Source organism: Platichthys flesus, chromosome 20 (genome assembly GCF_949316205.1).
Source record: "Platichthys flesus chromosome 20, fPlaFle2.1, whole genome shotgun sequence".
Classification (NCBI taxonomy): Eukaryota; Metazoa; Chordata; class Actinopteri; order Pleuronectiformes; family Pleuronectidae; genus Platichthys; species Platichthys flesus.
Genome location: NC_084964.1, coordinates 18469201 through 18483252, shown reverse-complemented (window position 1 = coordinate 18483252; position 14052 = coordinate 18469201). Strand labels below are relative to the sequence as shown.

Below are 14052 nucleotides of genomic sequence, written 5' to 3'. Positions count from 1 at the left end.
AGAGTGCTCTGTGGTATTTTCTCCTGCCTCATTGCAATGTAAATACAGAAATATTAAATTTCATAAAACCCTTAATATCAAACAGCACAAACAAAAAAATTCCATTCTAGTTCTTGAATTCTGCTCCAGAAACCAAATGCTTACAGATGGAAGGACGGACAAACACACGGATCTATAGAACCCCCTGTGTTACATCCCAGGGAGACAAAATAAAGGATTAACAAACAAAATATCGACAGAATCATCTCGATGCAGATTCCCCGGCTCCAGCTTCCTGCTGTTTCACCAACCCACTGATCACAGGCCAAATAACACGAGGCAAAGCACCAGCATCAAGTGAAGGAGGAGGAAGAAGCCGACTGGTTCTAATACATCTCGATATCAGCTTTCCAAATGTTTTATAAGGTAAGAAATACATTCAGGACTTGTGCGAGGCCTCGAGGATACATGTGTTCTGATGAGAAGCACAGAATGTAAACACGTCTGTTTGTTTCTGTGAAACTCCACAGGGTATATCTGCATGGGGGGGGGGGAGAACTGGTTCTGGCTGCTGCTGAACCAGACGGACGTGAATAAAGACCAACAAACCCAACGGCGTTAAGGAAGCACAGGAGGCCTCATGAAGTGGTGTTGGGAAATCTGCTCTATATTAACTACATCATTCTTATGAGTTCTGTGCCATGACTCCAATAGCAGAGCCCATACCATCTGTAGCGTTAGCTGTTGTCCATCCTTTATCCAGAGGTCTGCAGTAGACTAACATAACGTGTGGATTAGTCAAAGATCAATCTACACGTCCATCAATCTGCTGCTGCTGCCGGGACGCGACCCCAGCAGCAGCCGGCTGACCAGGGGGTGCCAGTCATCCCTCTCCTCTCTGCTAAGCCTCCCAGCTCCTCCTGAGGTGTTTCCCAGACCAGATGGGACTTGTAATCCATCCAGCGGGTTCTGGGTCTGCCCAGGCGACTCCTCCCAGTGGGGGGGGGGGGGGGGGGGGGGGGGTAGCCCGGGAAAAACCTCCAACAGAAGGTTCACAAGAGGGGACACTTGATAAGAGGCCAGAACCATCTCAACTGGCACCTTTCAAGGGAGCAGCTCAGTCTGCATTTCCAGCCGTCAATTTATCTGCACTGCTTATAATTGGAGGGCCACTGAGGCCAATCCCAGCTGTCAATGGCCGAGAGGCATGAATGGGCCACCGAGCCGCCCACTGTACCACCGAGCCGCCCACTGTACCACCAAGCCATATAAATCTAGTTTTAAAAATTCAACTACTGACACACTCGACCTTTGGAGCTGTGATAAGGATCTGGGGTTTACCTTTGTCCTCTGCATGGGCCGAGAGCCAAAGTATTACCCAGCTCCAAGAGGTGATCAAGCGTAACCAGCGACAATGTTACACAACGTTACAACACAAACACTGTCTTCTCTGTGCCGCCTGTGGTTTGCACTTGTGAGCCTCCAGTCCTGACCCCGAACATCCTTAATGCCGCCGCTGATGCGATAAAACAAGAATGAATGAAATGAAAGCAAATCAGACGAAAGCTGCAAAAATAGGAACATTCTGTGCTTCACTGAGAGGAGGCAAAAAACCACTTCCTGTCAGTCAATGAGAGAACTGTCCAAGAAACCGCACGCTTTCTTGAAATAACACCCAAGAAAGAAATCTCTGCAGAGCTGCAACCTGACATCACCGCTGCACCTTGTTTTCCCTGCACGACAATCACACACTTCACAACAGAGACACGTTCGCATGGCACCAAGCCTCCTGGCTACGACCTAGGTGAGGCCATGTATCGTAACACAACAACAAGCTCAGCCGCACAAAAGACAAACTAATTCACCCTGGTTTAGTCAGCGTCATTAATCACTCATTGTTTCCTCTGTTCCAGGAAATATCTTCCTCGCAGCACGCCGGCTAATTGCCTCTCTGAATTAATCCCTGGCTTTCTCTGCAGAACAGAAGCAAGTTGCCACTTCTCTATATCCTGTCTGTTCATTCAAGAGCCTCAGGGCAGGTTACCACGTTAGTTTATTGTTCATCAAGACAAAATGCTTGTTCGGATGTGTCTAATAGAGAAGGAGACAACAGCGATGCAGCTCGTGCAACGCAATCCCTCGGACTGTAATGGTCTCACTGGGTCTACTTTCTGCACAGAGTTAACGGCCATAACGATCACTGCTTCCAGTTAGAGGCGGGCAGGGGTTGAACGGCCACACGAGGAATTCAATTCCCTCAAATTGAAACAGCGGTTTAGCACGAGAGCTGTCCAACGAGCGAGCGCTGGGATTAGACCCGGCCAGGTCAGAAAATAAAGAGTAATTCGGCTGCTGGCTCGGAGCCCACGACCGGTTTGCTTACCCTGCCTTTTCTTTTTGTGGTTGTGTCGGATCCCCGGTGCTCCCTGGCCGGAGACCCATGTCAGATTATCTGTGTACCGACGTGTGAGACAGTGAGTGTTTGTATCCGTCTAGCCGAGCGCACGTGGATGTTTGTACATGTTTGTCCATTTGAATATGTGTGCAGAGTGGTGCAGGGGGGGGGGGGGGGGGGGGATGGGTTGCACTCGTCTGTGTTGGTGAGAGCGTGTGTGCCAGGGGGCGAGAGAGTGATTCCCCTGATGGGCGTGACAGATGGGCAGGCAGCCGCTCGGCCTCTTCTTCTTCTTCTCTCAGCCACCTGAGAGGCAGGAGGGCGTCGGGAGCTCCCCTCTCATCCCTCTGACCGGAGACTCTTCATCGGGACTCAACGCTCACTGCTAAACTGTTCAGCAACTATAACGGGAGCCAGGTTCTATTTTGGATCCCATGAACAAAGTGCGAGGAAACGTTTAGACGGCTCTCTCTGCCAGATAGTGCTTTTACTCTGACAAGGACGACCGAGGAAGCATCACTCTTCAATATCACTTTGAAATTAGAGGTGAACTTTGTGTTTTCCAGTATTTAATCAAGAATTTTTGCTTCTAGACTCACATTTAGTTGCTCAATAAAAAATTCTGAACATTGACTTGGCTGCAACCCTAGAAAGTCAAATTCCACGGTGAACTACTGCAGATATTCTTCAACAGATATCCCCCCCCCCCTTCGCATTTAAAAGAATCTACATCATCTAAATACTTTAAATACCAGAGAAGAACATCGGGAGCTACGTCTTCCATGTCCACATGTAGGAGTTTGATCCTTCCCAGTGTTAGTGACCTAGAACGCAGCCTACGTGAACCAGAGGTCCAAACACAGAGTGAAGAATCTGCTTTGCCAAGTATCTGCATTAGTGTTGATGGGGGCTTCAGCCTGCAGAGCTAAATTTAGTATTTCTAGTGAAATAAAGATCTCAATATGACAGGGTTGTGTTTCCTTAGACTATTTAAAATGCTACTGAACGTCAACCCGAGCTGCTACACATGTGTCGGTGCACACAGGGATCGGGGGGGACAGGCAATATGATTACCAGTGAACATGGGGTGAGACCTGTCAGACAGGAACAGCTCGTGAGACTGAGCAGCGCCGGCAACGGGGAAAAGTGCACGTTCAACACAAAGGGGGATAACGGAGGTGACAATATAAGAGACACACAAAGAAAAATCCTCCATGAAAACAAAGATGTCAGGTGTGTCCCCTTCTTTCCCAACAGGCCAATCATCTGCTGCAAAACCGCCGAAGCAGGAAGCATATCAAAGTATTCACGTTGTTGCCGATCATTCTGATTTCAACATCCGACATTAACTGTGTTTACAGTTATCATGAAATCCCACACAGGTGAGGGTGCTGATTATTATTCTTGGCTTTCAGGCTCCGAACATGGCGTTTGTTCAAGTGCTGTGCGGAGAGGAGACGGCCGAACGGGGGGGGGCGGAGAAGGAGAAAGATGTCGGTGCCATGCGTCTGTGCACCTGTGTAGTAGAAGTAAAGAGATTAAACCAAACCCTGGCTCTTCCCTCGGCCGTTTAGAGGAGGGCTTGGTCTCGACAGCCAGAAATAACAGCCAGGTCTTTTTTTTGCCGAGATGGCTGCCAAGTGCCAGAACTTGCGTTTAAGGACTTTGAGCCTATAAGGCCTCCTCCTGGAGCCGAGCGCTGACTGGGATCTGTCAACCGTGAGATCCATCACTGGGCCGGCTGCCAGGAGACGTACAGAGAAACTGCTCGGAGGAAGAAAGAAAAACCAAATCTGCACTTTTTGATCATTTTCCAATTTACAGTACAGAGTCCTGACAGAGTGGGCGGAGTGTACAGTAGAGTGAGCTGTACATACAGTATGTGTCACACAGCTCATATTCGCTATATAACCGTCCCCCCCGCCCCATCCCCAAAAGATAAAATCCGATATCTGCACCTGTGGAAATGAGACACGGTGTCCCAGTATGGGAAATGAAACCGACCGGCCTCCCTACCAGTCTTCTGACCTGGTGACACTACACACTGGCAACAGACACATACACACACACACACACACACACACACACACACACACACACCCACACACACACACACACACAAGGCTGTGAAAACACGTCTTACCTTGGTGGTCGGGTGTCTTCACTTCGGTGCGTCTGTACTTTTGATCCCGGCTTTCATCCCAGCGTACAGGTCACAGGGAAACTCTGCAATCAGAACAGACAGTCTGTGATTCCTCCATATCTCTGCCAGCAGGAGAACAACATGCAGCAGCAGCGAGACGGGAGTTAGCCAAATCCCACAGATAGCCGCAGCTCCAGCACAAGGAAATCCACACAGCCACTGATGCATGTACTGCCAAGTCAGGGATGACATGGGAGGAGGAGTCTCGGGAGTTCAACAGAGGAAAATCCCCCGAAGGAGCCGCAAGGTTTTCTTGTCTTTGCAAACCGCTGTTAGATTTTCATGTGACCAGCTTACCACTAAAAGGCTTAGTAGTCTAATCCTTCAGCCAAATGAAGTGTCTAACTTAAGGCTTAGACCGGCCAAAGGAATCACAGGGAGTTTACAGTTTGAACCTGGTTTTCGAAAGGCCCAGTATCTGTGGAGGAATGTGCTGCAGGTGCTCCTTCCATCACCTCCTCAAGCTGCTTCACTCTCCCTGCTACTGGGCCGGCTGCTCACTACATGGCTGCGTGGCCAAGACAAATATCATAATCACTTCCACTCACACCCAGAGCAGCACGGTCCTGGCAGCAGGAGGGAATAATTAGCAGCCGCACCTCAGACAGACGAGGATGAGTCTGCGTCATGTCTCCCTGCTGAGCGAGCAGGATCCACTCCTGATCCAACCCTTAGTCTGGTTCTATAAAGAATTCCCTCTGTTGAATAAAGGCCAGGAAAGTGTATCTGAAGTTTTGTTGGTGCTGTAAAATTGACCTTTGACCTTTGGGCTATTCATCATTCAATCCAGCTTGTAAGTTAAATTGTCTGTGACCGTAGAGCGACCTTAACCTTTGACCGTCTAATTCATAACAAGTATTGTTTTAGGACAAACACACAACCCAAAAACACAAAGCCTCCAGCCACGGCAGAGAGACACACACACAGACACACACACACTCACACATTATCATTAAGGTGTAATTGTCTCTGGCACGCTTGATCACTCCTTTTTCCAGGTTGTGTAATCGTGTGATGACATTCAGCCAAGAAGCAGCTCGACACTCACACCTGACAGGTCGGTGTTACACACAAGGCCGCTCCAACGCACTTTGTGAAAATATTGAAACAGACCCGGTGGCCTTTCGCTGTCAGATGTTTGTCTCACTGCTGCCGGCGTCTCCAGAATCAAAGCCTCTGAGATAGGAGCTGCGCAGGTCGGTGCATTGTCTGTGTTTTTATTTTTAATTCTTAAATACCATCAGAGTTTTTTTAAGAAAGTCCCTTTGAAGCTGCTCAAACCAGTTCACCTCAAGCTTATGGTATGTTTTCTATTATTCTCTCTTCCACTTAGTTTCCCAGTTCTTTTAGAGACAGCTGGTTCCAACTGAAGCATAATTAGATGACTGTACACAAACATCTATTCTATAATTTAACTTGTACATGTTTCATTATTTTAACAGAGCCGTGGATACAGGCAGGAGATCTGCACGGAAAACAAACATGGAGGAGGGTGAATGTGATTCTGAAGAGGAGGGAGACTCTGATGAGCTGAGACAAAACAAGGAAAAAGGAAAAGAGCCTGTGGCGGCTGCTGGGATTTAAATCAACTTGGACGAGAAAGAGTCAAAAGAAAATGTACGTGTTGATATTCATCGTCCTTCTTTAGGGGAAATGATGAAATCAAGAAGATATCATAGACGACAATAAGAACTTTACTTACAGATAGAAGAAATAACACAAATAGTTTAGAATTTACTCCACCAGCATTTAAAGGACGGTTTTATTTTGGAAGATTTTTACCCAAGAGACTGAGGCTTCACCTGAGCCGCTGATCCCTTCTCCGCCTCCCGTCTGAGGTGAATCTGTCTTCTGCCCCGGCTGCTTGTTCTCAGTGTGGCCATGCATCTGATTCCCGGGCTAATCCATATGCTAAGCCAGCTCTCAGCCACTCAATGAGGGATAAATATGCATCAGTACAGGCTGAACAGATAAGAGGGGCCAGGGAGGCAGGGTTAAACCTGACAGCACTCAAACCCATTTACCCGCTCGGTTACAGTACGTGTGCACCACAGTGAACGGCTCAGGTTCACGGTGGGATTCACAAACAGGAAAGTAAAAGTTTCCCCGTCGATGGTTCAGAGGCGTCTTCGTTATTCAGCTGGGAATCGATCGGGAAAACATCGAGAATTAGACGGCACAGAACAACTTATAACAAATAATGATTCTGGTATTGTTCCATCACTGATGATCCTACAGGAAATAAAATCAGAATAAAGTTAAATATACCGATACCTTAAATGGACAGGAGAAGGAGGAGAGGAAAAGTCTGAGACACAACTTTCCTCCTCCACTCTTCACTCTCACAACCGTGGAGGAGAGACATAACACAACATAACGTGCCTACACATGGGTTGTGGTCTTGTGATATACTTTAGGGCACAACAACACGCCGCCTAACCAATAAGTCCACCAGTGATTTCAAGGTTCAGCAGATGGCCGCTGCAGATTAAGGTATGGGCCCAACTAGTGGCTTTTACAGGCATTAGAGTATATAAGTTGTTCCTTCACCCCATGACCGCATCCTGGATATCAAAGGGGGGAAAACAACATTTCATCCCGGGGCTGGTAATGGATTATTGAGTTCGCCTGACCGTGCACACACAGTGATTCTTTCTGCCAGTCGGGTTTGACAGAGTGCTGGAGCAGTTTGTGTCTAAGGAGACTTTGACTTCCTCACGTCTCTCTTTGAATGAAGCTTCTGTTTCACCCGCTGAGGACATGTCTTTAAGGAAGCATGTAACATTCAGGGAACTCGACCTATTTGTTTGCTTCCCAGTAAGATACCAATCAGACGTCTGCTCCTTCCACGGGGGGAAAAACATGTTGTGAGCAAAATGTGCTGGAGGACACATTTTTCCTCATTTGAGTCGGCAAACAATCTGTGATACGACAATCTTGTTCTTTATTGTCAATGTTTTTTCAAAATAAACTTTTTTTTAACCCCGCAAAAAAAGCCGATTTCCCTGTGTGTGCGGAGCCGGAGTTTGGGAAGCAATTAGCCTAGCTTAGCGCAAAGACTGGTTCAGGTTCAAGTTCATAGGTAAAAAATAACAAACATCTAAAATAAAAAGCTGTTTCCTACATGGAGGATTATGTGGTTCCGATAGAAGAGATCCGATACCCAATAATCACATTTATCAGGATTTTTAGATTGATGACCCTGATATTTGGGCGTGTGTCAGTTAAATCTGAATCATTCATTCATTATTTCTCTAAAACTTTGACAGAACACGTCTAATAAATCGTCCCACAGGTAGAATGTTGTTTGTAAAATGGTCACTTCTCTTTTTATACATATCTGATGGTTGGGACAGATTTGATTTTGAACATCATCAGGCATTTTTAATTTAAATTCCAGACAGGAACATTTATTTTATGAGTTTTCTGATTCTGCTTTACACTGACTCATCTTTAATTCTACTTTTTGTAAGTATTTTAAATAACTTCTGAGTTTTTAACCCCAGAACTAAACAATAAACCTGAGGACATCACACGCGGCTGTGGGAACTTAAAACAGGAGGTTTTACTATCTTTAGATATTTAGCTGCCAAACCGATGTACAATTATAATCATTTGCAAAATTCTCCATGAACTGGATTGTTTCCCTCGTCCTGCCGCTCTCTAAACAGGAATGGTCTTCCCATGGGGGGGGGGTTTAATGGTGATTAACTTGTGAGGGGTCCCCGGCTGCAGCCTCTTCAGAGCTACTACCAGGACTCCCAGTCAGAAGTGATTGTGAGGGGCTGCCAGTGCCAGAGACAGAACTCCAACAGGAAGTGTCACAGGCTCGCTCACACTCTGCCAAACCGCCCACTGAATCACATCCATCTGTTTCCATATTATTCAAATCACCCCCGAGTTGCTTAAGTATAAATCAGAGTGCATGTGTGTTCATGTCCGTGAGAGAGAGAGAGAGAGAGAGAGAGAGAGAGAGAGAGAGAGACCTCCTCTTTCCAAATCAGCTCACGATCTACCCGACACATTCACATCAGTCCGGTCGGACGCGCCGCTGAGCGGACGCCACATGTCAGACGTCCAGCCGACGCTCGGAGAACAGACTTGATTCCACATGTTGTGACTTTGCAGGAGATGAGTGCTCCATGTTTCCAGCTCTAATCCTATTCATTGTTCCTCCCGGCTCAGTGTATAGAATAAGTTATTTCCAAACAGGATTAATCCACTGTGCTTTACCTCTATAACAATCTGCTGGTTTGCATAGTTTAAAAGCTTAGCTGTTACATGGACTCAGACACACACACACACACAGACACACACACACAGACACACACACACACACACACTCGGTGCTGTAACCGAGCCAATGTGGAGATTGATCAGCTGGGCTGTGTCCAAATTGCAGCCCGTCCTCTGCCGCCATGCCAAGCACAATAACTCTCTCCTCTCTTTCACCAGGGAAAGTGGTGGAGTTAAAAAATAAATAAACATGCACGAGAGGAAGAGAAAGAAACAAACGCACAATTGGATAATGTCTTGACACCCAACGCAGGAAAAGGAATGCCTGGCTCTCAGATGTCTGACCCAATTTCCTTCCTTCCTCTAATCTACGGTAAAAAAGCTCCATGACTCAGAATCGCTGGCGCAGCTGCAGTGAGTTGTGTGTTTTTGTGTGCGAGGCCAGTCCCCGAAAAACCTACACACACAAAAACACACGTATGCCAACCTCATCCTCGATGTGGCATCGCAGAAACTGGAACGTGAAAACAGACCATGCTCGAACTGGCTGCAGCTTCACACTCTCTTTGTCGGCTTTCATGGAAACGTGTGTGTTTGTGTGTGTGTCCTATGTGAGGCAGGCACATGTGCTGTATGGGTTCATTAGTATGCATAATGAGCAGCCTGTGTTCTGATGGAAACAATTCAATAATCAATTATACACTCGCTGGAAATACACTGGTGCTCGTCTCCTGACAACGGAATCAGTTAACGCACCCGAGGCAGGGACGTCGACTTATTGCTTTTCTGAAGGATCACATCGAGTCGTGTTAACAAACCATGATGGAGACACAAATGTGTAATTACGCACATTAATCGGTATGTGCGTAGATATTTCCCCCGATAGCACTTGTGCATATTGGTATTTTTTCATTTCATTTAATAATGTGGGTCTGTTGGTCTAATTAAGCCTCCTCTGTTGTGCACAGTGCGGTTCTTGCATATGTAGCATGTGCATGTATTAACTCCATATTCATTACTTCAACTAAAGCCGCTGCAAGTTCTATCAATTCGGCAAATTTATGGGGAATATTTATGAGCTCTTACATGATTGGACTCAGACAAACGTGGCGGCCATCTTGGCTTGTCTGGGTTTTCTCTATGTTTACTACTGCAACACTACTTTTTAGAAGGTGCTGTAATAAAGCAAATAATAAGATAAGGTTTGACTTCAGGAAAATCTCAATGATCATAGAAGGATAAACAATACTATAGGTTATGAGTGAGGTGTTTTTGGCTCTTTAATAGCGAAATGCAAATTAAAAAGAAAACCCAGGAAACGAAAAGGTGGGAATATCAATCTAAAACATCTGGTCTGCTTCAGGAGGTGATGAGCAGGATTGATGAAAATACATAATTTGGGCTAATCCATGCGAAACCTTAAAAATGAATGAACAGTAGCTGCTGCAGTCTGATTGGACAGCAGCACGGAGACATGCCTAAGAGACAATGTGTGGAAAACAAGGGGGAGGCCTCCTGCAGGCGGAGAGAGGCCGGAGGAGACCAGGGGTCACCTTCGGTCAACTAATCCCCATGTGTCAGATAAGGGTCTGCAGACACACTTGTGCTTAGCACTTTAAACACACACACACCCCCACACACAAACACCCCCCCCCCCCTCAAAACTAACACACACAGGAATAGCAAGGGAAAGCACTGGACTGTAAACAATGTACTTTCACATCGAACCCACGCAAGTAGGAACACACACAGAGAATACATTAACTCATAGTCCAGCACAGGATCCCTGTACCATCTCTCTCTTTATACTAAGTCCTCCCTCTAATGTCATCTGTTTATAGCTCTCTCTCTCTCTCTCTCTCTCGCCCTCTCGCCCTCTCTCTCTCTCTGGCAGAGAAGTGGACTCCAGATGTGAGAGTGGAGGGAGCCCGCCCTCGGGGGAGCAGCTGGTGCCCGTCCAACCTGGACAAGGGTCAGGGACACGACAGAGGGAACACAGGCAGCGTTCGGAGCCTGGTCTCAGGGCCCCGGCCTGCATGTGTGTGTGCCCCCCCCCCCCCCCCCCCCGTCAGTCACGCTGGGCCTCCACCCAGAACGCTCCACAGGCCAGTTGGACTGTCTGGACTCTTCATTTTCACACTTTAGTAGAATGCAGTCGTGTTCCTGCTCGTCTGACAGGAACATACAGCTGCACATGATTCAACGTTTCACAGAACGGTGGCTTCACTGATGATTATAATCAATTTATAGAATAACTACTAAGCATTCTGCTGTCGTGATTCACAAACCTAGCGACTGCTGTGATACAGGAAGTGTCCGAGGCTCGGCGGTGGATCCCTGCTCCGCTCTTCTTGCGTTAAACAAAGTCCAACAGTTTTCGTTGGGCATTAAACAGTTTGGACAGAGCTGCACAAACAGGGAGTTGGCTGCGTGAGCGATGAACTGTAAAAGCCTTTGTGTATCTGCCTGTGTACAGTAACGCACAACAAACGACTATCTAACGCAACATGTGTTCTTCACAGGACTGGGATCTGCAGCAGTGATAACATCTCCACAAAAAAATAACGGCCTGCATGTGTCATGTGACCCTGAATGTGTTGTAAGATGCGTGTCTGCTGGTGTGAGAGCATGTTTGTACATGCACGCATACATGTTATGATGCACGCGTGTCATATAGCTCGAGTGTGCACAGCTTGCATGCAGCCTCCCTGGATGTCGGTGTCCAGTGCGGCCGGAGCTTCTGCAGACCAGTAATCACAGACTGGTCTCACACTGGTCTCACACTCTAGTGATTGAGTTCCCTGCTATCTGGGCCAGCTATGTAAAGAGAAACATGAGCCAGTGCTCTGCACCACACACACGTGCACGTACAGTATCAGTCAACGTGCGCCGCAGGTTATGCCGCATGCCAACACATGCACGCCGCTCCAGCTCCTGAGAGCCAGTTCAGTTGACTGATGCAGTCGAGGGAGCTCAGATGAGGAACGTGCACGAGTGCCAGATCAGCAAGTCTTTCAATCCCTGTACACACACACAGCCGCGCGGCACTTGGCATCAAGTTGGCAGTGCAGACCGCCCAGTGTGTAGCGCTCCACCCCCCCTGGCTCGCAGCTCTAACAGATAGAGATGAAACGCTCGCCCTGGCTCCGCAGCACCTGCCCTCGCTCTACAGTCCTAAACCATCGCTGGAGATCTTCCAAATAAGGTGAAAACCAGGCTCAGATAAACCTTCAGAGCAAATCCCTGGATTAATGAGGCGTTCACTGATATCTGGGTCGTGTGCAGGACGAGGATATCGCACAGAGTTACAGTAATGACTGTTTACACGTCCCACATCGCTCCCCAAACGAGTCCTTCAAGTTTCAGAGGTTTAATCACAGAGTGTTCACGAGCAGCACAATGCCCCAGGGCCGCAGCCCGAGGGAGAATGTGGATTTAATGATGCTTCTTTTGTTTTGAAAGGGCAAACTGCCAGAACCAGAGCAGCTCCTCCTTCCCCCGGTTGATTATTTGCTAGTGTCACAACTTGAGCCCAACAAATTTCCTTTTATAACAACCAGGCACCACTCAGCTTCCACATGAATGATAATGATTTAAACACGTGTGATGCCAAGTATGAAAAAAATAATGATCAACTTTTGAATTAAACACATTTCTTTGAGGAATAAGCAGTTAAGCATAATGGAAGACAAGAAAACAGAAGCATTTCTGATAATTAACACCCAAGACACTTGAAAAACACCCACTAGGTTTTCAGACGTGTGCAAACTGTTTGTTTTATTTAACAAATGATCGACACCTCAAAAGATATTCGCTCCAGTGTCCAACACGATAAAGACGTCCATGAACATCTCACATCTGAGACACACATGTTGGGCGGGTGCGGCTCTGAGGTCACACGGCTGCGCTCTGATTTTTTAATTAAAGGTTTTTAAATTTATTAAATCAAAACAAATCAAAATCATTTTGCAGTGAAACTCTTTCTGATCACAGCGTAGTCTTGAAAAAGCCTCAAATTTACGTTTATCACGATCATCATTTCTCATTAATCATCGTTTTTTGAGAAGAACCTTTACTAATCATCATTTCAAGATAAATACAAGAAAACTGGAACTGCAGGAAATAAGATATTATCCTCGAAAACAAATAAAGGAAGATTCCTCACGAGCAGATTTGGCCTTGCTGTTTCTCAAACTGTTGAAAGCTGTCACATACACACACACACAGTCACCCAAACACACACATACACACACACACACAGTCACCCAAACACACACATACACACACACACACACACAGTCACCCAAACACACACATACACACACACACACACACAGTGCAGTGTGAGTCTTTCAACAGCTAAACTGACCTGACTCCACAAATGTCTGCCTGCACTTTCCACTAAGATGCAACGCACTTAGAAATAATCAGAGGGAGGGGAAAATGGTTCTCGGGGGGGTGTCAGAAAAAGAAAAAGGTTCCCCAAACAGAGAAGTGCTCGGTGGGCAGGAGCCGAGGGGCCCAGCGGAGAGCGGGTCCCTGTCAGTCACACTTGAAGGAAGTCAAACTAAACTCTGAGGTGATCTTTGACCTCACAGACAGTCACAACATAAACCAAGTTTAATTCTTCAGCCAGAGGAATATCACACAAACACACACACACACACCTTGCCCTGGGTTAGACCAGGCTGGGACCTGACTGCTGTGGAGCGCCGGCATGTGACCGGACTTCTTCACCCGAGCAAGCAGCTCGCTTTAGATTAACAGGAGCTGTGCAACAACAGCAAGAACCAGGCAACCTGCCAGAAGCCGACATATCAAAAACCACAACACCACTTTGAAGATTAATCCCTGCGCTTTAATGATCTTTGTGCAAATGTGTAAAAATAAACATCGGCAGGACGAAGGTGGATCCGGCGAGGACGTGTGTGTGTGTGTGTGTTTCTGCGGCAGATAAACGGTTATAGACAGTTAGATAAAGTTTTTTAAAAGCTCTCTGAACAAAGGAGATAAATGCGTGTGAGGTCCGATCCAGATCTCTGGGATTTTTCAGTTTAGTCCTGAACCCACAGGTTTCACAGAGCAAAAGTTTAGACCAACTGAAAGAGGAGGTCTGGCTCCAAAGTGCTTGATTTAGATAATTCAGACTTTCAGGTGTGAGAACTACGCGGTGAGAATATTAAGTTAAGTGTTCTGAGCTCAACATCGTGACTTTTATATCAACGCTCATTAAATAACG

General features: G+C 46.8%; 1 protein-coding gene across 1 annotated transcript in view; it reads right to left on the bottom strand.

Moving 5' to 3' along the window:
- Positions 1–14052, bottom strand: part of LOC133976016 (thyroid hormone receptor alpha-B) — a gene marked incomplete in the record, with an annotated part of 30686 nt that overhangs the window by 10030 nt on the left and 6604 nt on the right. Inside the window, 1 exon segment of the mRNA XM_062414086.1 lies at positions 4518–4600.